This window comes from Leuresthes tenuis, unplaced genomic scaffold (genome assembly GCF_036924035.1).
Source record: "Leuresthes tenuis unplaced genomic scaffold, fLeuTen1.0.hap1 SCAF_7, whole genome shotgun sequence".
NCBI lineage: Eukaryota > Metazoa > Chordata > Actinopteri > Atheriniformes > Atherinopsidae > Leuresthes > Leuresthes tenuis.
In genome coordinates this window covers 34,087,869-34,113,555 of record NW_027325361.1, presented here as the reverse complement: position 1 = coordinate 34,113,555, position 25,687 = coordinate 34,087,869, and the positions used below count along the sequence as shown (strand labels likewise).

The 25,687-nt window shown below is 40.9% G+C and overlaps 1 pseudogene; it reads left to right on the top strand.

Moving 5' to 3' along the window:
* Positions 1 to 8,837: 8,837 nt before the first annotated feature.
* Positions 8,838 to 25,687, top strand: part of LOC140312459 (piggyBac transposable element-derived protein 4-like) — a 41,480-nt pseudogene continuing 24,630 nt past the window's right edge.

Sequence of the window (25,687 nt, the reverse complement as noted above, 5' to 3'; positions counted from 1 at the left end):
TGCTGGCAATGTGGTTCAAACTCTGGCACCGGTCATACAGAGACCGAACGGCCCCTATCAAGGGGTCCGGCACTCCATATTCCCGGAGCACCCCCCACAGGACTCCCCGAGGGACATGGTCGAACGCCTTCTCCAAGTCCACAAAACACATGTAGACTGGTTGGGCGAACTCCTATTAGCAATTACTAATACTAAATATTAGCAATTATTCTGTATTACTTAAGAAACACAAGGGACCCTTATTGTAACCGGGGGCTCACACCAAAAGCAGCGTGAGCGTCCAGCTGCCATTCATTTTCAATGTAAGCTGGCGTCGATGAGCGGCCGGCGTTGTGAGCGACACGTTGTGAGCGGCACGTTGTGAGCTTCGTGAGCTTCAAAAGTTGAGAAGGGCTCAACTTTATGCAAATGAGCAGCGACGCGACGAGATGACAGCCAATTGGGACCTATCTGGATTCCGAAGGTGGAAAAAAAGTGGAAAACGGCAGAGCGCAAGAACAAAGAAACACTAAGAAGGCTGCCCAGAGTACGATCCATGGTGAAAGAGGGAACCAATGTATGGATGGCTTATTATCTGCTAGTTGCTATACATATAAGCCACGCCCCTTTGGCCGCTTCCGGCTTCTCTGACCGATTCTGGCAGAAGAAGAAGCAGAAGCGGCGGGCAACCACAGCCGCTCACGACGCTTTTGGTGTGAGCCCCCGGTAAAGTGTTACCTTATTAGAAATATACTTGTGTCAAGACCAGCGGTATTCTATAATGTTGTATAAGGGTTAGGGTTAGAGATTTGGACAAAACATGTATAAAGGAGGGTTGAAAAGTTATTGATTGTTTGATTATTGTATTTGATTATTGTATTGTATTGTATTGATTCTTATTCGTATTGATTGTGGTTACACTAAACCTTATGAATTGCTCTTGATTCATTGTTTTATTGTAAAGTCAAGCTTAATTTCTCATTACCTAAGACAACCTAATCATTCAGTAATTCTAATGTAGCCTTGCATGATAAACAGTGAAAAAGATTGGACCATATAGCCTACTTTGTGAATACTAAAAACATGGCTTCTATGTATGAATGCCGTTTGAGGTCATTACAGTAACAAAACTTTTCATTACCGTAACAGCTTTTCATTACTGTACTGTATATGTAAATATTTGGATGGGAATGAGTGATACCTTCAAATTTTATTTTTGTACAGAAACTATTTGTCAAGTCTTTTCAGATTACTGAATTGACATTTTTTAATTACTTGTGAAATTTACACTACAGGAAAGAGTTAGTGTAAAAAAATGCAATTTTGTTACGGTAATGAACATAATAACTAAAATTACTGTATCAATAAAAACATTTCTGAATGTTTACACTATGTGACTATTCTGAACTATTAACAGAACATGCATGGAAAAAATAAAAGGTCTACCTTTCATACATATTCAGTTATCATCAATTGAAAATGTGTTACGGTAATGAATTTATTTGGTCAACGACTCAATAAAACATTCGGAAAATGTATTAAAGAACGTGTATTGATCACTAATTTTAATTGAGCCAGTAAATTGAGACCCTGCTTAATACTAATAAGAGAAAAAAATAGCAAAATTTACCTAAATTTGTTTCTTGCAAAGGAACTTCCCCATTCAGCTTTTCAGCATTCTCACTGTTGTTTTGCAGGAACAGCTTTTTAGCTTTATACATATAGAACCAGGTAGACATATGTATACTTCTATGTTTATGTCGGCTTAAGTCGACAACCAGTCGATGTGATGTGAAAAGTGATTTGCTAACACATTCAAGATGTAAAATCTAAATGATTCATACATACATAAATAGGAGTCATGTTTTGGGGTAAGTAGCTCTTTAACCAGCTAGGAGTGGTTGCCAGGTTTGCTAGTACCCACGTTTTTTACGCATGTGACAGTTTCGTGAGAATCACCCTTTTATGTCTTTTTCATAGAAGATGCATTATCACGATCTCCTCCACCATCGCCATTTTTTTTATTTTCTGATGTTGGAACTCGGAAGTGTTATGGAAGTTTTCAATCACTTACTTCCTATAATACCTCTGATGAGCTATGAAATAGAGTACTTTCCTATTACTGCCGGCCGGCTAAGTTTTTATTCTTCGTTGCATGGAAAAAGATCAGTCCACACCATTCAGCGGCAATGGTATGAAAAGATACAAACAAAAAGCATTTATACCTGAGGAGGGGGCTTTGTTCTTTGGGTGTGTAATCACACCTCCAAGGGGGTGGCAGGATGTGGTCTTGATAATAAGAAACAGGAGGTTAAAACAATTATCTTGTCTGGGTGTTAATTAAGAGGTAAATAGTTTAAAACAATTAGCGTGTCTGGGTGATACAAATGGTTAATGTGGATTGGAGAATATGTCAGTCCTGAGACATAAAATGTACCATCACAGAAATTAACTCTGAACTCTGCACTGCCCTCTGGTTGATGATTTGGCTAACCACTATGCCAACGTAAAGCATGCATGGGAGTATGTGGGCAGTGATGCTTGACAACATTTTAAACAGATGTACCCATTTACGTATGTAACGGGAGTATAAATTAGCCTTAATGTGTGTTGATAATTGATTGTTGTTGAGGTCAGTGCTCAGATCCACCCTTCAGTATTTGCTCTGTGAGTGCACATTTGTCCCAGACTTATACATACAGTGATTCGAGATTGATACCACTGTTTAGTTATTACTTCCTGCTATATCAGGTGATGAACTGTAATCTTTTTAACTGACTATTTAATTAATTATATTATATAATATTATATTATTAACAGTTGTCCCGATACATTTTTAAACATTGTAAATAAATAAAAAGCACCTTCCATGTCCACCCTCTACAGTGATGCAGTCACTGTACCATACAATTGTGTTGATGAAGTATTTGAGTCATAAGGCAAGGCTCTTGATTTAACATGTTGTCTATGTTTCCTCACTTATCTGTGGCTATTGACTTTGGTAATAATTGACTCAACTACAAGCTGATGACATTTTTCAATTTTTCAAGGTATTTAACACTTGCATTTTAAAGCAACTTTTATACATAAAAACTTCCATTTGATTTGTTTATGATCAAATTTAAGACATCTAGAATATTCTTAGCTACTTTGAAGAGTAACGCGGGTGAGATTCAGCTTTAATTTTAGTAGCCAGCAAATCCAGTCAAAAGACTTTAAAAATATATATATATATTGATTTATTTTCATAATTACTTTTTAGTCATGCTCATATACAGCATCCAGCGCACTGAAACTACACCAAATACATACTGATCTGTTTTTAAAAGCACTTTTCCTGTAAATGCACCAACTCATTCTGATGAGAAACATTTGATTAAACTACTGTGACCAACTATAAAACTATATCTGAGTGTTGTTGCATGGGACAACACACAGATATAGTGTTGTACAGGACAGTAACTCTTTTTTTTCAACTTATTACAAATTATAACAGTTTGGGTCAAAGTTGTGCTGTGGGCCTCTCGCAGTATATCAGCCAGTACATTGCCAATGATACGTAGACATCAGTGGGGAAATCAAGCATTTTCTTTCAGTTCCTCAAACACTTCCTTCTTGACAGTTTTTCATCTAAGTGGTTTGATGATTTCTTCCTCCCCTCCACATTATCGAGGCAGGGGATGGTCCTGCTTCTGTGAATATGTCAACATGTCAGACTACTCAAGTAGTCTGCACACACACACACACACACAAAGCAACACTGCCCAATAGAGTCAGTCTGTCAATCCAGGTATCTGTCAATATCAGTGTCAAGTAATGGAAAGACTGATTTACAGAGCTCGGATGCTACCCAGCTATTGATTTGTTGAGTCGTCGCCATACAGAACATTGTGAGGATGGAGAAAAGAGAAGAGAAAATGTAATAGGTTTATTTCTGAGAATTTTTTTTTTTTTTTAAATAGGAGAAGAATGAAAAATAAAGAAGAGAGATGACAAGAGAGGCACAACACTTCTATACTTCTATAGTTATCTCTTTGAAAAGATGACTATAGAAAGACAGGAAGGGGAAGGAGGAGGGTAGAGGCAGAGTTATCAGAAAGTAAAAAATTCTGTTCTTCTCAGTTACACAAGCAATTAATTTTAAGTCTATAAAGAAGTCTATTTTAAGCATCCTGTGGTGTGGCACTGGAAAATGTATTTTGATTAAAGGTTTAGAATCTGTTCCGAAGCTGCTGGCCAATTTGACAGAAATATGCTTTATGATATTGGTATCACAGTATGTAAAGTAATGACAATAACAAAGATATTACCATTAAAGTTAGTTTCACAATAAGGAGTCAAAAACTATCATGCCTACATTTTCCATCTTCATTTTTCCAATTCTATGTCTACATGGAGGTTCAGGTTATGTGATGACATGTACACACAGTGTACAACCACTTGCTTGCTACATGATGATATTTAGCGGGTACATGTTACTGCATGATGTTGTTCACTTGTGATAGCCTGTCATATGACAACGTACACATGTTGCTCAGATTTGGTGATTAAGGTGAAGGCATGGAGGATGCCATTAAGCTGCTGAATCTCGTATAAAAAACCACAGTATTAAGAACCATCCCAGACAATGTTTTCAATACATCTCTAACTCCACCATTTCTTGTGATTTCTCACTTTTATGCTTTGTTTTCACTTGTGAATATTTAGGGGTAAGAAGGTTTTTTAAAAAAGGTCAGGGTTAGAAAAACATTAACTTAAAACATGGGACATGCCTTAAGAATTTTTGATTGCTCTTATGGTAATGTCATGCGAAGACCCTCTCCACACAAAACAACAGCCTACACGTGTTTCCATTCAACAATTCTTATCCTGAATTGTGATGCTACTGTGTTTTGGACATGAAAAATGTACTTGTTGTGTGTTTTATAATGTGTTATATGTAAGACTTGGGTGATTCAAACACTATGACACATTCCTTAACCTTATTCCCTGCTCTACTATCACACTTCACCTACACCATTTTCAGACTTAGCTCTCTACCCTCCCCTCTGTGCTTCTTACCTTAGTATGACATCGTTCTCTCCCTCCAACCTACCATGAATTTTAATATCCTCCTTCATCTCTTTCCGTTCTGCTCATTTTATCTAAACTTCTTCCTCTCTTATTACTTCATCTCCTATTCACTCCTTGCCTTATCCCATCTCTTCTCATCCAGCCACTCATCTTTCCTTCTCTAAGAGCTTCTTTCTCTCCAGTCTTTCATTTTTATCTTTACTTTTTGCTTCCCTTCCTCCCACATTTTTTAATTTTTCCCCCTTGTTTCGTTCTCATCCCCTACTCCCTCTCGTCTTGTCGTCTGTGTCGTTAATGGATGATTAATCTTCTGGTGGGGCTGGAGTGCTGCTGCAACTTGAGAACTGTTGCAGAAAGTCATTGACTTTAGATTTGGTTTTGGCTGATTATGATTCTATTTGTTTTCACAGATACTTTAGTTTAACTATGACGAAGATTGAAAAATTCAAAACTCTATCTTTTAACTTCATTTTCCTTATTCCATAATCCAGACAATGACATGATATTAAGATATCATGAGATGTCATGTAACATCCCAATCTCTTCCCACAATATGTTACATCTGCATTGGTCCATAGTGCAAAATGTTCCAGTTTTACAATAAAAATCATAAAAATAATTATTTAAAATTCTTTTTAAAAAACTGAATAATTTCACTTTCTACATATGGGGACAGGGCTGCATCCGTCCCCATATGTAGAAAGTGAAACCCTCATACAGCAAGAGGGTTCCTGGTTTGAATCCTGGCTGGGGTCTTTGACAGTGTATTCAAACTCCTAAAAATGAACTATTTGTAATGACCAGTGACCTCTGACTCAAATTACACCACACACTGAATGAAAAGTCTTAACAATTTTATTTCCAGCAAGGGACAACTTGCAAGATGGTTTCCTGAGTCTCATCCTATCGCTCCATGGTAAACCCAGAGCTGTGAATGTAACTCCTGAGGCAATTATTTCCAATGTTGGAAATGTGGGGAATGAGGTGGGTATCAGAAGAGTTGACAAGCTTGGAAAGGCTTGCGGTAAGGTTGCTTTCTGTAAATCTTTCCAGACTGCAGGGCTGGCAACCAGGTAGTCCAAAAACAGTGGTCAATATTTCCACCAGAGGTTTGAAAAAAATCCAAGAGGGGCAAGGCGTCTTCGATTGGCCTCCTGAGCGTAGACTACAGTGGTCCTGATGAGGGCTTTTCGTCCGATAGTACCGGACAGCAGATGCGTGGGCAGAAGGAACACTGGACTCTCTCTACGGAAGGGAAATCACCGGTGGCTGGTATTGATAGACCACATAAAACAGTGACAGACCTGTAGCACTGAAGGGGAGTGAATTCAGGGCGTAATCTATCCATGGCAGGTTCTGAGACCGCTTGGAGGGGTCACTCACACACAGCGCCCAGAGCATGGTGTCCACCTCATGGTTTGTCCTTTCTGTCTGGCCATTGGGGTCTGAGGATGGAAGCCGGATGAAAAACTGACATTGAGCTTAAGTAGGTAACTAACCCCAGAAGCATGAGACAAACTGAGATCCAAAATTATTTCAGAGGGTAAACCATGGAGGTGGATGACTTTTTTTGGCAAGAACCTCTCTTAGTTCCTTAGCAGATGGTAGTTTCTTCAGAGGTATCAGGTGAGTCATCTTGTAAAACCTGTCAACAATGGTGAGTATGACAGAATGATTGTTAGAGACGGGGAAACCTGTGATGAAATCCATAGAGAGGTGGACCCAAAAACGATGAGGAGTTGGCAGAGGTTGTAGGAGCTCACCAGGAGTTTTACATGAAGACTTGTCCTGGGCACAAGTCTGGCAGGCAGCAATGTAAACCTTGATGTCCTTCCGTAAAGTAGACCACCAGAACAATCCCTGGACTACGGCTGTAGCTCAGGAGGAAGAGCCCACCAATCGGAAGGTCGGTGGTTCGACTCTGGCTTCCCCAGGATACATGTCGAAGCGTCCTTGGGCAAGACACTGAACCCAGTGTATCATTGAGGGTATTAATGTGTGTGAATGATTATGTATCTTAAGACGTGCTGTATGAGTGTGTGTGAGTGGGGTGAATGCGGCATGTAGTGAAGCGCTTTGAGTGGTCAGTTAGACTAGAAAAGCGCTATACAAGTACAAGTCCATTTACCATTTACTACTGACAGTGTCTTAGTGATACCTGGTGTAAGGGGGTAACAGTGAGGACCCAGAAATTCAGCCACACACAGTAGGTCCAGAGACAACAGTTTATTTTGTACAGAGGCTGACCGATTAGTTGTAGGTAGAGAGACACAGGGTAGCAGCCACTACTTCAGGGAAGGAGAGAATATTATAAGTCCACAATCCAGAGGCAGGGTCAAAGAGCAAGAAATGGTCAAAACACAGGTTGGCAGATGTCAGGTACCTAACAAGAGGGCTAGGCGAGGGTTGGTGGTCCAAAGACAGAGCGTGGGTCGATATCCAGAATTCCAGAGAGGAAATGAAAGTCCTTCATGGGCAAGGCAGGAAGAATAATCCGGGGACGTGAACATGGTCTGCAACAGAGTTTATCGTGGATAGAATGCTGGATTTCACTTGGCACAAGGCTGATGATAATCTGGCAGGGAAGCAGAGACTGGAGAGAGCTTAAGTAGAGCTATGAACAGGTGAAAACAGGTAAGCAATTAGACAACACCCAGGTGGGCTGGATAAGGCTGTTTAGAGAGTGCAGATATGGCAAAGCAGACACCTGGGTGGCAGAACAGTTCAGAATCGTGGCAAAAGTTCATAACCTTGGAATAAGGTGGTCTGGAATAAACAGTTGATTGTGAGGATAATAAGCAGGTGGTGGGTTATCTCCTTCTCCAATTCCAGTTGAGTGACTGCTAGCCTGATGTTGGAGGGAAGAATGAAATCCTCTGAACCGGGGTCTGTCCTGTCCTTATCCTCAGTGTGAAGAGAAAGGGCGTCAGGCTTTGTGATCTGTCCAGACTATAAACACACGTTCAGCCCCCTCAAGCCAATGCCTCCACTCCTCAGGTGCTAGTTTAACTTAAAAAAAAAAAAACATCTTTAGTTGCATCCTACAATTAAAGGTTTAGAGAAGTGTTGAGCTTTAACCCTCCTATTACCTTTGGGGTCTCTAAATAAATTATTGACATAATTTTTTTTGCTTCATATTTCATGACTTTTCCTAATTTATTGGGGACAACTGGGTAAACATAAAATTAACAAGAAGATATGTTTTCAATTGCCTGTACACAACTTGTACGCATCGGTGTTCTTCTGGGTCAATTTGACCCCAAGCTGTTTTTCACCGTGTAAAACAAATAAGAAATATCAACATGTTACACACACGGGTTCTGGTTGTTTTGGATGATATTGAGGTCACTATAACAAACAATTGCATCATCTTCAGAAAGTTTTAGGGACCTAACCTTACATAACCCTTGTGGTGTGTGTGTGCATGCAGGTTTTTATGCCTCTGCCTTTTCCCGTACAAGGATGCAATGTTGATGAATTCAAGCACCGACACCTGTCTACTCTCACGTTCCCGCATATTTTAGCCTCTGTCTTGCGGAAACCAATCTTGATTTGCTCAGACTCTATCCCAGCTGCAAATGGTGGGGGCGGGAACTTATGGTTCCTATGAAGACATTGATAGTCCACAAAACATGAGGGGTGGAGAAAACTTATAAAAGCTTGCACAGCAGTCTTCTTGGTTTTCTGTGTGCTCTCTTTCTGCTCTCTGCACAAACTACACGTCTTCTCAGAAAAGGTTTTGTGTCAGTGATGTGTCGTCACAACTCTTTGACCAGGACAGTGACATGGATAAGAATGTGTCGGACACAGAGGATGATGTTGAGGAGGACCCTGATTATGAGGCATCCTCTTCTGATGAGAATGATACCCTCAGTGTTGACCCTCCTGTCTCTCAACCACTAACAAACATACTGCCTTCCAAAAATGGAAAATTAGGATGGTCTGTCTCCCCACTTCTTGAACAACAGGGGTAGACTTAGTGCTGCTAATGTAATCAAAATGGTTCCAGGCCCCACCAGATACGCTGCCGGCCATGTCCAAGACATAAAATCAGCATTTGAGCCATTCATTACACCATCTATCGAAAAGGATGTACTTGAGATGACAAATTTAGAGGGGAATTGTGTGTATGTGGAGAGTTGGAAAGACTTGGATGTGACCCACTTGCAAGCCTACATTAGGTTGCTCATTTTGGCCGGAGTGTACAAGTCAAAAGGTGAAGCAACAGCAAACCTTTGGGCTGCTGAAATTGGAAGAGCAATATTTTCAGCCACGATGTCTCTAAACACATTCCATGTTTTGTCCCGTGTCGTACACTTTGATGACAGAGAAACTAGGCAGGGCCGACAAGAGCGTGACAAACTTGCAGCGAAACGAAATGTATGGGACAAGTGGGTCCAGCGATTACCCTTTCTCGACAATCCAGGGCCCCCATGTGACTGTGGATGAATGTCTGGTTGAATTTCGTGGGCGCTGTCCCTTCAGACAATACATACCGAGCAAACCGGCCAAATGCGGTCTCAAAATATGGGCAGCATGTGATACACAGTCCAGCTATGCCTGAAATATGCAGGTGTACACTGATAAATCCCCATGGCAAGCACTTGAAAAAAATCAGGGCATGAGGGTGGTACTTGTCATGACTGAAGGACTGAATGGTCATAACACTACATGTAATAATTTTTTCACATCGTATGTCCTCGGTGAAGAACTGCTGAAAAGGAGGGTTACCATTGAAGGTTACAGTGAGAAAAAACAAGTCAGAGCTTCCCACTGAGCTGTTTGTGATGAAGAACAAGGCGGTAACATCTTCAATGTTTGCCTTCAGTGACAGAGCCACTGTCGTCTCCCATTGCCCCAAGAAAGGGAAAATTGTCCTGCTGATGAGCATGATGCACAAAGATGCTGTCCTGAGCACCAGAGAAGACAGAAAACCACAAATGGTCTTGGACTACAACAAGACAAAGGGAGGGGTAGTTAACCTGGACATGGTCACAGCCACATACAGCTGCTGATGCATGACTGCCCGTTGGTCCCTTGTAATTTTCTTCAACATCATTGATGTGAGTGCCTACAATGCCTTTGTAATATGGAGTGAGATAAACAAGGACTGGAACAGCGGAATATTGACTCGAAGGAGGATTTTCCTGGAGCAGCTGGGTTACGCGTTGGTGAAATCTCATATCGAGAGAAGACGGTGCCTTCCTAGAGCATCAACTGCTGCTGCAACTGTTGTGAAGGACATCCGAACAGAGGCACACTGTGTAGCTCCTCCAGTGGTTCAAACTACAGACAGGAAACATGGTAGGTGCCAGGTCTGTCAAAAAACAGAAATGACTCCAAGACTAGCAACACCTGTGTGAAATGCAAGAATTACATCTGCAAGGAACATACATGCACTCTCTACATCATGTGTACCGTAGTGCAGACCAAAGGCTGGAATGTACATTCTGGTGGCCTGAAGGAAAGATAATATGCTGTTCATATTCTGTCAAACTGATTTTAGTGACTTTGTTTTTTTTACAATTTCACGCAAAAATATTTGCATACATAGCACTTAGTGTAGCATAGACCAATCTCAAATGCACTTTAAAAAAATATTTGTGGAAATAAATACCTGTTATGTGTTCCTTAGTGATGGTCTGATGATGATGAGATTCTGTTTTATAAATAAAATCCTTCTAAATTTCTGAAATTGTGTTTGTTTTTCCTGGGATCAAATTGACCCCGAACATAATAATTTTGTTTCATTTCAAATAATATAGATATATAAAATATGTACTTAGACATAATATAAAGCCATTTAAACACCAAAAATATATCTATTTTCAATTTTAGGTCAATCAGTGAGATATTAATGATATTACACTGAAAAAAATAACTCATAACAATTTGCACAAGAAATGTTTAAGTAAACTTTACTAATCTAATATCAAATACAACTTAGTGGCAATGGCCTAGTAAAATGTACCTAATTTCTACAATTCCCAGTTTCAAGTTCTTATGTAAACATTACTTGCTTCATTTTCAATTAAAAAGTTAATTACTTAGATTATTTAAGTTACATCTATTGTATTGTTTTCGAGACAGGTGCAGATGTGTTATGAAAATATTAAGTAAATCTTGGCTATTCTAAACAGGATTTTAATAGGTACATTTGACATACATTTGACATATGTTTTACCATAGTTAATTAAATGTTACCCATTTTTTTGATAAACCCTACTAATCTTTTCTCCACATTTAAAATTTATACAATGAAAACCTGCATTCATACAACTTTTGTGAACAAATGGCAAACACTTGTGCCTTGTATATAGACATACACAACCATTAATATACAGTATCTGATAAACAGCCATGAATATAAACAGTAGCACTGCTACAACTATACAACGCTTTCATTGCTTCAATGTTAACATTCCATGAAACATAGCAAAAGCATATAACACATCAGGAGAGTCATTTAAGCATAAAACATTATAGAGTCAATGTAATGAATTTAAGTTTGCAAAATAAAATGAATAATTCAGAAAACAAATGCATTACCTTTTCTAGTGGATTTTTTACTTAAATCTGACTGAAGAACATTAACTGGCTCGTTTGTACCAGTTATAACTGAAATTTGTTACAAAGACCAAACCGTTTTTTCTTAGATGTCTTTTTTGTTTGTTTTGTTTAAACATTCTTCCACAATTGTTTTTGTACGTTTGCAACTTATAAAATCAACTAAAATGTTACATGGAGAATAGCTTTTTCAAAATATGTAAACTGGCTGTTTGAACTATTGAACAATCAAAACCATGATGCACAAAAACATTCTATGTAAAAATCAGAAATGTTAACTTTCCTGTCTGTTCATCTCAAACAACAAATTAAATGGCAAAACATGGAAAATACTAAAACAGAAAACTTACCACTTTGTCATCACAGTTGTGGAAGTTATCAGGAAAGTTATCAGTTTAAATCAAAGTAAACTTCTTTATGTTTATGTTTATGTTAAGCACAATTTGTTTGTTAAGTGCCTTTAGTGGTTCGGGTCCATGGATTTTATCATATACACAGATTAACATTACCACACATAACATTATTTAACAGCATTCACAGTTTCCAGTATTAGGGAGTCATGGCAATATTTGACAACATCAACTTTTGGAGAATCAGAATTTAAGGCAGTCAGTTTGTTGAGAACTAAAGTTGGATACAAAAAACAAACAAAATAATAGTAAGCCACTGTGGGAGAGTAGAAGCAAATGGAGTTCACACAGCACATTTAATTGTTTTGTACCCATCTGCAATTGAAGGTCCTTTAGGATGTGGTTGCAAGCCCACCTGACAAAGCTTGTGCAGAACTGGCCAGAAAGTTTGGTGCCCATTACGCCTCCCTTTGCCTCCATCAGACCAATGAGTTTTGGTGTGTACTGGTCTAGTTTGTACAAAAAGTTCTGCTCCAGGGATATTGTTGTTATTGTAACAGAATTTAAAAAAAAACAATTTTTTTTTAAAAGATTAGTGCAGTATGCACGTCATACATTCATTATTTTACATGTCAATGGTACATGCACGTTTGATAATCTGAAACCATATTTAATAATATACTTTGAAAATGAACTTACCTCAGCCTCATTAAACAAAGCAGGTAATCTCTTCCTGAAATCATCTGCAGCTCAGGCCTTCGATACCATCTTGTCTTGTATCACTTTGGTGTTGCTCTTCATTTTAACATCGTCAATAAGTTCCTGTCTGAGAATTTCAAGACTGTCATCGGTTTCTCAACTTGGAGTGGAGGGAGGTACTTCACCTCTGCTTTTTTTGTTTTCTTGCAGTTTTTTGCAGGATATCTGTCATCGAGTGATTTTCTTCTCAATTAATTGATATTAAGCTCAGGACTCAGGACATGCCCAAACGCCACAGTCTTGTTTGGGCCCGTCACAGTCTTATACGGAGAGAGAGAGGGAGGGAGGGAGGGAGGGAGAGAGAGAGAGAGAGAGAGATAGAGAAACCAATTACAACAAAAAAGATTTGTCAGTCTATCAGACCATTCCACAGCTATACTTTCTTACCGCCCGTTATCAAGCGAGAGGAAGAATGCACGTTTACAACCGCACTTGTCACGCTCAATAACGTCACTTTTTTATTGACGCATTTTGCTCGACCCAGATTCCAGCGACATCGGAGTGGGACTGAGGAGCGGGACATCTGACTCCGAGGCAAGTGCAACTTCTTTTTTGGGCAATAACGCCCATGCAGAGAGTAAGCTATCAAGATGGAATATGGAGCAGTAGGCTATGTTGTTGATCTCATCAAACCAGTCAACTTCAAACATACCAAACCGAGTCCTTAGACTTAGAGATAGAAAACTTTAGTGTCCAAGAGAGGCAATTTGTTTTACAGTACAGTCATTGACATATAATCTATAAAGAGACATTGAACCAGACATTTACAGCACTATATGTCTAACACATAAACATACACATAACATACACACGTCAATAAATATAGTACACTAAAATAGAGCATATTGCCCTTCCCTACCAAGCCTAATGTCATAAATAAATCTACCGCACTATTTATTTAATAACATGCATGTTATTGCAGGATATTACACTTCCCTAGAAGGCCTAAAAACATACATAGGTAAGAACTACTGCGCAGTGCTACAAATATTTGTCTAAGTCAACAGCACTATTCATGCAATACATAACATACAGTAAGAAGTATTGTCAAGTCAAGTACAGTAAGAAGAATATTGCACTTCCCTAGAAGACCTAAAAACATAAATAGGTAATAACTACTGTGCAGTGCTACAAATATTTGTCTAAATCAACAGCACTATTTATGCAATACGTAAACATACACACAGCAGTAATCAAATACAGTAAGAAGTATATTTCACTTCCCTAGAAGCCTATGTGTCATAAATAAATCAATTAAACTACTATGCAGTGCTACTAATATTGTTCTAGTCGTACTTCCCCCCCGCTTCTTATTTAATTGGGTTATTGCCATTGGAATGAAAGAGTTTTTTGCTCGGTTGGTCCTGACGTTAGGGTATCTGTATCTACGACCAGAAGGGAGTGGCATAAATTCCACTGAAAGTGGATGGGTTGTGTCCATGCAAACCCTGTCTGCCTTCTGTTGTAATCTGGTCAGATATAGTTGGTACATGTCTACCTGTTGCTTGCCAATTATTTTTCCACAGGTTTTAACAATCTTCCCCAATTTGTTCCTATGGGTGATTTTGGAATGCCCATACCAGCATGCAATACAGTAGGATAGAATCCTCTCAATAAAGGACTTGTAAAACATGGTCAGAATTTTGTTATCAACATTAAAATAATTCAGTTTTTTAAGAAAATACAAGCGCCATTGGCCCTTCTTAAAAACAGCATCAGCACACTGATCCCATGATAGCTTGTGGTCAATAATAACACCAAGATATTTATACTCCACCACCGTCTCTATCTCCTCTCCATTTATCAGAGACAGAGTAGGTGAGGGAGCCCCACGTCTAAAATCAAAGATCAACTCTTTGGTCTTGGAGATATTCAGTTGCAACTGGGAGGCTTCACACCACTCAACAAATTCTTGCAGCACTGGACCATGTTCAGTTTCGTTTCGCTCCAATAAGCTGATCACAGCAGTGTCATCTGCAAATTTAATGATATAATGTCCAGGGTACCTACTGCGACAACAGTCCGTGTACAGAATGTATAGTAATGGCGACAAGACACTACCCTGTGGTGTCCCAACTGAAGTGAAGCGGACCCAAGATAATGTGTTCCCCACCCTCACTCTTTGTGGCCGCCCACTCAGGAAGTCCAAGATCCAATTAATTAGTGTAGAGTTCAGCTGGAAGTTGTCCCTAAGTCTGTTTGCTAAAATGTGTGGGTGGATTGTCTTGAATGCTGATGAGAAGAGTCCAACTGTCTGCCCTCCATGGTGCTGATTTCCCGCTATTTCTCCCTCTGCCTCTCGCGCCATTTATCTCATCCCTCTACGCCAGTGCTGTTAGCTGCTTTTGATCCGGACCCACTGACTGATTTCCTAACTTATGACGTGAGGTTACCGTGGCTTGCGTGTCAAAGACAGCAACTCAGCAGACACCAACTCAGCAGTTTTTGGAAGTTTCAGAGTTGGGAATTAAAACGCAGGGGCAGTCTATTTCTACCGGATCCACCCACGCTGCGGAATAGCTACTCCATGGCCACCGGCATTGGTCGCTTTCCACCGGATGCACCGCGCACGTCTTGGTTTCAGAGTTTCAGTAACGTAGGCGGCTACGCTGCTTCACTATCACTGCACATTCAGAGTTCGGGCAGGCACACAGCACAATCACCAGTTACCGGGCGCTCACACCAAATGCGTCTTGGGCGGCCGAGGCGGCCAGCTGCCATTCATTTTCAATGTAAGCTGGCGTCTATGAGTGGCCAGCGTCGATGAGCAGCCGGCGTTGTGAGCGGCGCGTTGTGAGTTTCATGAGCGTCGTGAGCTTTGAAAGTTGAGAGAGGCTCAACTTTATGCAAATCAATAGCGATGCGACACAGCCGATCTGGATTCTGAAGGTGGAAAAAAGGCAGAATAGGGCAGAGCGAGAGTAAAAACAAAAACAAACTTATTACAGAAACCGATATATAGATGGATTATTAAATATGCCTGCTTCGGCCTCTTTGGTCACTTGGTCACGGCGGGTTGTGAGCGCCCTGTACCAACGAGCTGACATGGCTTTTTAATTTATATTCTCCTCTCCTGATTTAAATAAAAACTCTTTTGATATAACTCCAACTTTAAAATACTTAATTATTCAATTCAAGATCAAGACAAAACTTGTGCAATATAAATAATCTCTCTAAAATGTTTTTTTCTGGGACAAGAACCAATCTAAATTTCTGTCTCTCCCGGCAGGTGAGTGTCATGAATGGGGACAAATCTCCCCCTTGCTGAGCCACTTGGCAGCAGTTGCGCTCTGTCATCCCAGTTCCCAGTGTAAACTGTGAGAGAAACTTCTCCACAATGAATCGAGTATGGCAAAATGGAATGACTAGAGTGGTGTGCCTAATATTTCATCCATTTACAGGGAACTGTATACACAACCAGACTAGGGTACAAAATGTGCGTTCCAAAGGCACATCCTGCTTTCATTACTTTTGATTAATTGCAGTTATCCTAATTTTTAGGTGAAATCAGACCTCCGTAATCAACTTCAGGGGGAACACCTCGCTGCCTGCTTGAGGATCTCCATTAATGGACCCAGCCCTGGAGATTTTAATTATGTCAGAACTCTGGAGCTGTTCTTTGAAAAGCCCAGAAAAATATAATGTTCAGCACCTGGGTGTAGAGTGTGTAAATAGTTTGTAAATAGCCTGTCCAAAATTCACTTTGTTCATTCAGTAGATTGTTCAAAAGATTGTTTGTTCGAGTGAGTGAGTGAGTGAGTGAGTTAGTTTTTGGTATTGTTCTGAATTAATTCTGAATTATTCTGAATTAAATTTAAAATACTTCTGATATGCCTTTGTGTTTCTTTTTTATCAACGTATGTTCATATACAGCAATTTACATCCATGGTCTCAAAATGCACTTAAGTATGATACATCAGGCTTAAAAACGTACAATACTTACGGTGCTTTTCCCCTGTCGGGGGGGGGGGGGCTGCTGCGACTGGTGTGACCGGGTGGTTTGTTTGTTTGTTTTTTGTTGTTGCTTGTTTGTTTTTTGTAGAGGTCCTCCGGGGTGGGGTGGGGCGGGATGGGTACCTTCTGGAGATACAGTAGCTCCCGGAATATGGTCGTTGCAGGCCCCGAGCCTGGTGGACATCAGCCCCTCCTGCCCTGGGTTGGCTCCCAGGTAGCGGGGATGCCTATTGCAGCCAGTCCCTGGCTGCCCTCTCTGGGGGAGAGTAGCTCCCCCGGTGTATATCCACATACCCCTCTCCCTTCTGGCTCCTGTACACAGCACACACTCACACATGAAGGGTTTTGGGGGCATGTGTGTTCGGTGGGGTGTAGTGGATGGGGCCACGTAGGTGGTCCCCTTTGGTTGCACTCTGCAGTTCCTCGCCCCTGTTTTAATTACACCTTAGACATTACTACTTATCAAACACACTCACACACACATTAGGTCTTGGGGGGTGGTTACACTGAGTGGCATCTGGTGGGCGGGGCTCTTTGGGTATGTAGGCTGCCCAGAGGGCCGCGCTCCCAGTTCTACAGGTTTGGCTGCCCCTCAATTTTAATCGCTCACTATTAGAAAATATTGAAGAGCCAGAAGGGTGAGGGGAGGGGTCTTCTTCCCACACCCCTGCTTCCTGGTTGCTGCTCGGGGTGGGAGGGGCCAAGAGGATTAATTAATTGTTCTGCTGGTTCGGGGTCTGTGGTGGCTGGGGGGCTGCTGGCCCCCTGGTGTGCCCGCTGCGCTACACCCCAGCGGAGTCGAGGGAGGGAGGACGTGACGTATGGGACGTGAAAGTGTGTGTGGTAATGATTGGGCCTGGATCTGGGACTTGCTGTCGCCTGGCCTGCTTGTGCTTCTCCCGATGGGGGGGCGGCGTTGCCTCTCCCCGCTGCTCGCGACTTCACCCACCTGTGGGCACGTCTTGACTCCCAGAGCACTTGGCCAGGGGCGCTGGGGCAGGCGCTGACCCACTGTGTGGCTGTCTGGGGCGCTTGGCCCTCCTGGGTATTGGGTGGGGCCTCTGCCGGGGGGTTTGGGGGCGCTCGGGCTCCCGGGGCCCGGGTCCAGTGCACGGCCCATGTCTGGGCGGCTGGGGCCTGGCGGGGTCGGTGGGCTGTTGCCCCTGGCTCCCGGAGGGCCTCTGCCCTATGCTTATGGGGGCTCTGTCCGGGGGCTTCCTCTGCAGTCTTCTGGGTGGATGCGTGGTTGTCCCTGTGGTGGGCTTCCTGGGTTCTGTGCTCCGTGGGGGCTGCTGGTGGCCTGGGTCTTGTGGCCCTCTCTGCCTGCTTCTGATTGCTTGGGGGGGGGGGGGGCTGTGGATTGTGGCCCTGTACGCTTATACACTCATAACTAAGCACGGTTATCATGTAGGTCCTGTGCCATGGGTGTTGCATGTTCTCACACACACACAGACATTTATTAGCCCAGTAGCATGCTCGCTAAGCAGTTGATGTATTATCATGTCGTCTCAGGTCATCTATATTCACAGCTGTGTTGTATGCGATTACCGCTTCTTGTGCTTGTTTTTGTTTGTTTGTTTTTTCTCTGCTTGTCTGCTTTCAGGTGCTCCTGGTGGCGCTAAGGCTGGATTCCCCTTAGAGGCCATGGATTGTTATCTGTTTTGTTTTTTACAGGTGTAGCAGCTGGTTGTCTGGTTTTGTTTCTATTTTTGTTCTGTTTTCCCTTCTTTCCTCTTCTTCTTTCCTTGTCCCCCGGTCCGGTTCAGTTCTATTACATGTCATATATTGTAAACAGAAATAAATAAATGGGCATCAAGGGGAGCTTTACATTTATAAAACTTCCCTTGGCAAAGCAAATCTGTTTGGCATCAAAGGTATTCAGACTACAATTCTGCTGCCATAATGCTGAACAGGACAAGGGGAAAAAAAAAAAAAAAAAAAACGTACAATACAAATCCTCCAGACGAGGAAGAGTAAAAGAGACAGAGACAGTATTAACCTTCCAATAGTCTGTGCAGAAACGGGGTATACCATCAGATTTAGGAGTGCGTAAACACGGTGAGCTCCAGGGGCTACAACTGGGTCGAGCTAAACTATTATCTACCAAGTACTCAACTTCTTTTTTCATCAAATCCCGTTTCACGATAGGGCAACAGTAAGCATGCTGCTTGATTGGTGCTGCATCGGCAACATCGATGTCATGCTCACAGACACTGGTACAGGAAGGTACATCACCGAATAGAGATGAGTAGGAGTGTAACAAGTGAAGTATATCTCCACAATGACGAGAAGGAAGATAAGATAAGCCTTTGCTAAAAAATCTGAATTTGATAACTACCCACACTGCTGTTCATGATAAGGGCCACACAAACCATAATCAACTTTGGAATCACTTAGCTTACTAGCAGAGACAGAACAAATAACAGCTGTCCTCACAGTATGCACTTGTTCTCCCTGGGGGACTTATCTGGTATGGTAGCGTTTAAGCATATTAATGTGACATAGGCGAGTATTCCTTCTACGTTCTGGTGTATGCAGAACATAGTTGGTTTTAGACACTTTCTTTGCTACAACATAGGGGCCTGTAAAACAGGCGGAGAGGGCAGAGCCTGGGAGGGGTAGCAACACAAGGACTTTGTCCCGAGGCTGGAATTTCTGTCTCACAGCTTTTCTATCAAACAATTTTTTCATTTTGGCCTGAGACACACAGATAGCCTCTTTTGCTAATGATGTAGCATGTTGCCACTGAGTCTAACACATTGACACAAAACTCACCACGTCAGTTTTTGGAGCACAGCTACTCAAAAAACTCTCCTTGAGCACTTTTAGTGGACCTCGAAAATCATGGCCAAACACAAGGCTGGCTGGACTGAAACCGAAGGATTCCTGCATCGCGAATTGCAAATAAAACAAAAGGGATACCTTCATCCCAGTTTTTTCCTGTGTCATGGAAATACTTGTTTAGCATTGACTTGAGTGTTTGATGCCAATGCTCAAGTGCACCTTGTGACTCTGGGTGGTAAGCACTTGACGCATAATGGGAGATTCCAAAGAATTGTAAAGTCCGTTTAAAATCTCTGGACAAAAAAAATGTCCCCTGGTCTGTCTGTACAGTTTTAGGGAGACCAAAAGTAGTGAAACACTTGATTAGCGCTTTGGTAATGTTTGCTGTGGTAGTTCTCCGTAGGGGTATCACTTCACATCACCTAGTGGACACACACATTATGGTCACCAAAAACTGATTACCCTCTTTTGTTTTTGGCAGAGGACCAACACAATCTACAAGGACATGATCAAATGGTTCACCAATACCAGGGATAGGACATAGTGGGGCAGGGGACACAACTTTTTTTGGCTTTCCCACAAACTGGCAAGTGTGACAAGTGCTACAAAATTGCATTACATCCGCCTTCATTGCTGGCCAAAAAAAAGGCTGCAAGATGCGGTCATGTTTTAGTTATACCTAAATGACCAGACCATAAATGATCATGTGCCAGCTGCAACACATATTGATGAAAATTGGCCGTAACCACTATTTGATTGACTGTACTTGCCAGGATTTAGGTTTTGTTTCATGTATTGTCTTGTCACTTCCTGTTTTATTTTGAAATATTGACTTCTCCTCTCGTTTCTCCTCACGATGGACATGCCAATATTGCTTTCAAATTTTACAATGAATGGAAATGTAGCATTTAATTTTACATAGTGCGTTAATAGTTAATAGTATCTGTGGACTTTGATTCTTTGAAACAAAATTTTGCACTATCCTCTGGACACACACAAGCGGTAAGGAGTGCACTGGCCTTCTGAAATTATACTTTGTATCATGAAACGTAACGTTAAGCCATCATCTAATTTCCCTTCACTGATCAACTCCTGCGGTTGAGTCGCTCTGGCCACGTTGCTTGGCAACGCCTGCATAGATATTAAATAGTCCGCTCAGCTGTGACTTGTAAAAAAAAAAACAACTCACGATTTTAACTGTAAAACCCATTACAGTATTAGTGATTGATTGAATATTTATTTTTTTCGTAAGTGACCAAGGTATAAGCGGGATAATGCCCGCGGAGGACTTCCCTCCGCATCGTTCCTTCATTTCTGATAATGGACACCTCTTCTGGCACTATACCTTACATAACCAAATGTGACAACACATGGCACAGTTCCAGATGAGTTTGATATTGCCATAGTTACAGTAGTTTTGAGCCTGCACGTGTGCGTGAGGCTATGTTGCTCGCATGCGTGAGGCTATGTTGCATGAATGCTTGAGGCTATGTTGTGCTCAGCCTGCCATCAGCCTTGTCATACATCGGAATTAATTAAATAAAGATCAGAAACAATAATTTCATAAAATAAAGATTGTTTATGAGTCCCAAACCTCGAGTCCCATATCTCTGTCCTGGTTCCAATCCCAGCAGTGTTGAGTTAGCATGTTCTCCTCGTATATGCGTGGGTTCTCTCTGGGATTCCTCACATCATTGGCAACGCTTGCATGGATATTAAATAGTCCGCTCAGCTGTGACTTGTAAAAAAAAAAAAAAAAACTCACGATTTTAACTCTAAAACCCATTACAGTATTAGTGATTGATTGAATATTTATTTTTTTCGTAAGAGACCAAGGTATAAGCAGGATAATGCTCCCGGGCATAATGTAATTATGATTACAATGAATTGGACTATATTACTTAAGTGCCTTGAGATGACAGTTGTTGTAATCTGGCGCTATATAAATAAAAATTGAATCTAAAAACATGGAAGTTGGGTTAATCTGTGATTCTAAATTGTCCCTGGGAGTGACTGTGAGCATGAATGGTTTTTTGTTCACATCTCACTATGTGACACTGCATCTGTCATCATGTCCACATTTGACATCACCGTTTGTGATGATGTAGATGCTCTATATTTTGGCCAAAAACACTTCAAAAGAGCTAGATTGAGATGTTAATCTGTCAATTTTTGAGATGAGTCCCATTCTATGCTTTTTTCCCTTCAGAGCTTTTACTTTTCATAATCCCCTCCCCCACAAATAGTTATTTAGGTTTTGAAAATAGGTACGTCATTGAGTTTAGATGTTACAAAATGCATGGATAGGCTTATGAAATTATGTATAAGATATCATAGTTTGGGATTCCCATTATGCCATTTTGCTTTTGCCATATGTCATTATGAATCCATCTGCTTTCAGAGAAATAACGCCTGCACATTCAATGAAGGATCCACTGATATGTGCTAGTTAGGGAGATTTTCAGAGTGTAGCATGTGTAGTTCTTTTTCTTCAACAATTCTTTGTGTGACCAATACATATTACAAGGCAATTGCTGTTTTTCATTGCCCGTTGTTCCATTCAACATTATGCTGACATGCTGGTAGTCTGTTTGCTTCCTTTCATAAAAAACGGACAGGTTCCCCCAGACATCTGAGGGAGAAAAGAGCATGTCTGATAGTAGAGGTAGAAGTAGAAAAAAATACAGTACATCCAAAGATAACAATATTTACATGGAAAAAGACATTACCAACTAAGCATATTTTGATTGAGAAGACATTTGAATGGTCCATCGGCATGAGGACTAAAATTCATCTCTTAATTATACACATAACAATTATTTCTGTTCAAGATGATGTCACGTTTTGATTATGTTTTGTCTTGTTTTCAGGTTTCTTGGTTTATTTCTGTCATGTTTTTTGCCCTGTCATTTTAAGTTTCACTCAAGTCACCTGTTTCTGTTCCACATCTGCACCTCATCACGAATCAACTCCCCACAGTACTTAGTTTCCAGGTTCCCTCATGTCATAGCAGAATCCTCACATTACCTTTCATGGTCCAAGTCACGTTTTCCCAAATCTTGTCAGGTCAGGTTTTTGCCTCTTGTTTTGCCATAGTCTCATCTTGTCTTGTTACCATTGTCTTAGTCTTGTTTCATAGTCTTGTTTTGTTTTTTCACAGTTCTAAGATTTCGATATCTGGCTCAGCCGCGTCCTTTGTTCCTGCCTCTTTGTCTTTTTGTTAATAAATCAAGTCTGCTTTTTGAGTTCTGCATCTGGGTCCTCCCTTCACACCACGCACTTTGACAGATGAGGTGATTTTTCCCATTCCATGTTACAAACTGGTCAACCTAGTTCCCTGTACTGAGTCTCTTGTCCATCTACTCAACAACTTCACTATTTCTTGAGATAACTGCTTTTTGCATTTCCATTGTTCCTATTCTAAAAAAGAGCAAACATTTTTAAAAATGCCACACATTGCTCGATGTCCAAGGTGAGGCCAAAAAACAAACTTGTGTGATCCAGTGTGGTACTAAAATCTGGCCTTAAAGTTTTAGCAAGCTTCTATTTAGCAATGTGTCAATTTTGACTTCTGCTAATGTGACAAGACTAGATTTAAAAAAAAAGAAAATAACAATATCACCGTCAATACAACTGAGGTGGACATACTGCAGTCCACCTTCACGCATGAGCTGTACATGTTTATACATGGATGTGCATGTCTTGAAGCATACCCATTGAAATTTATCACAAGATATAAGAATAGCATCCTTATATCTTCGTACCCATAGCCCATTCAGAGTGGATACAAAATATGTACAGTATGTTTCTCCCCTTCAGACCCAAAGATAGTACGATGAAACAGGATTAGTGGCTTATCAAGTTAACCTGATGTTCAACACAGGGTTTTTAGAAGACACATTCTCAGGTTTGTGGGGCCTGGAGAATGACACCATACCTTTGTGGGCTTTTTTAGGGGCCTAGCAGCAAATTGATCTGTTTCCGCTACACTTGATTATGGCAGCCCCTAGAACCATAGTGTTCTAGGGGCTGCCATAGCATATATGTGTGTGTGTATGTATGTATGTATGTATATGTAATATACATATTAGGGCTAGGCAAATATTAAATTCTTTAATCACATGAATTCCTGTGATTAATCAGGGTTAATCGCATTGTTATACGCAAAATCCAATAATGAATTGAAAAGTAGCATATAACACACTTTTTTTTTGGAACTGTACAGTCAAATGTACGGTGATAAGACAATTCAACGTTGCAGTGCTTACAAATAACTTTGGCTCTGTCGACTGAGCCGTCCGGAAGAACTTGAAAATGGCTATGTAAAAGTTCCATAACCTTCTCCATGTTTGTTTAGCCCGCTTCAGCCACTATTCTTTTCTTTTCTGACTGTTTCCTGTGAGCACCGGAGCAGTAAGCGACATACTTGGCTCGCTCACGATGGACTTTGTCTAAATAAAAGCCAGTAAGCAACAGACGTTTACAATAAAAATAATAAATAATAAAAACTGCGTTAATGGGACACAAATAATTGTTGGCAATAATTAATTCATTAGATAATGCAAAAATAATGCGTTAATATGCCCAGCCCTCACTCTTTTTCTGTTTTTTTGCTCCTCATGTGTGACTGGAGCAAATCTGACATCTTTGCTTGTTCAGCCCATCTCTGCTTTCCTAGCCAAAATGTTGTTGTCCTCTTCTTCCATGGGGCAGGGAGATGCCTGCGCTCCTCTAGCCATGCCTCTCAACACAGGTGAGCACTCAAAATTCCCCTTGAAAGAGCTGCTGCTGAGATGTCATTTATCAGTGTCATTTTCAGAATCTAACCATAATAATAGTACTTAACCCAAGTCAACATGTGAAAAATCTTGATTGAATAGTAGTGCATATCTGTATATAGAATTGGCAATTTCTGTTGTATTTGAACCAATGCAGTGTCAAAAGAGTATGATACTGATAAAAGAAGAAAGAAAGACAATGGCCTTGGTTTACAAGATCATCTAAGTTATATTTATTCTTATATAAACTTGAATAGCCTTCCATCAAAGGGTGGACACATTAAAGCTAAAGGGGGTCCACAGATCTGGGGTAAGCTTTTGGGTTTAACGTCTCTTTTCTTGCACTGAACCTATAGAGACAGTTATTTAGTCATTTAGTTGGTTACAAGGGATCAGTTCTTAGAATGCTTCTGTGCGAATATATTTTGATATTAAATATGAGGAGAAATGCATACATATCTGTGCAAACTGCATATAATACCTTTGAGTTCTCCAAGACTTATTTGCATTTTACTTGTGTGACGGCCCCGCCCTCCATGTCAGGGTGTTTCCGGCTGGTTGTTGGCTGGTCTCCGTGTGTCTTCCAGGTTCAGTGGAGGCGGGACCATCGTAAATGAATGCCCTACACCTGGGCCTGGTGGAGCGTATTTATTCTGATGCTGGCTGACTCCTGAGGCCCCCTTTTTTCCATGCACGCCGCCTGAGGGGGATGCCACGCCGCGGCTTTGCTTTTTTGTGTCGTTTTCATTTTGCACGCACACACAGGCACAACCATACACGCCTACACTACTGACTACTGATACTGATCTTTTGTCTTCTTTTTATTAATAAATGTATTACTTTTGTTGCAACCTCGTCTCCTCTCCCGTTCATGGTTACAGTACTTGAGCCGGGCTGTAACAGTTTTGTCTAAACTGTTGATGTAACAAAAGTATTTCGACATGCATTATGTCCTTTTGTGTCAGCGGTTAAGTTCATGCTGCACGGATTAAATATTCCATTAAAAAGTGTTGAGCGGTCTCCGGTAAATTATCATCTGTCCTAAAAATGACGTGTTTAAAGAAAATAGAAATAAAAAAATCACTACAAGCTTTGTAGGGCTCCCCTGGAGTGTGGGACTCAGCTATGTCACATTGTGTTCAAAGAAAAATTTAAAAAAGGTAACATGGCATTTTTTAAAAAGACAGCATCGACGACGGTGATGACTAGAATATAAAACTCCATGAAAAGGGAAAAGAATAGAAGTTTGCCTTCAAGAAAGTGATTGCTTGTTCAAATCCTCTGCTGTTGAAACACAATCTTGAACATAGTACTGTCACAAGTGGTAGAGGATGAGAAGGACCCAAAAAGCAGACTTGGATGAGGCAGGAGGTTGAGTAAAAACTAAACTGGCTTATTGAAAACTATAATAAAAAGTACAAACTAGCGGGAACACCAAAAACC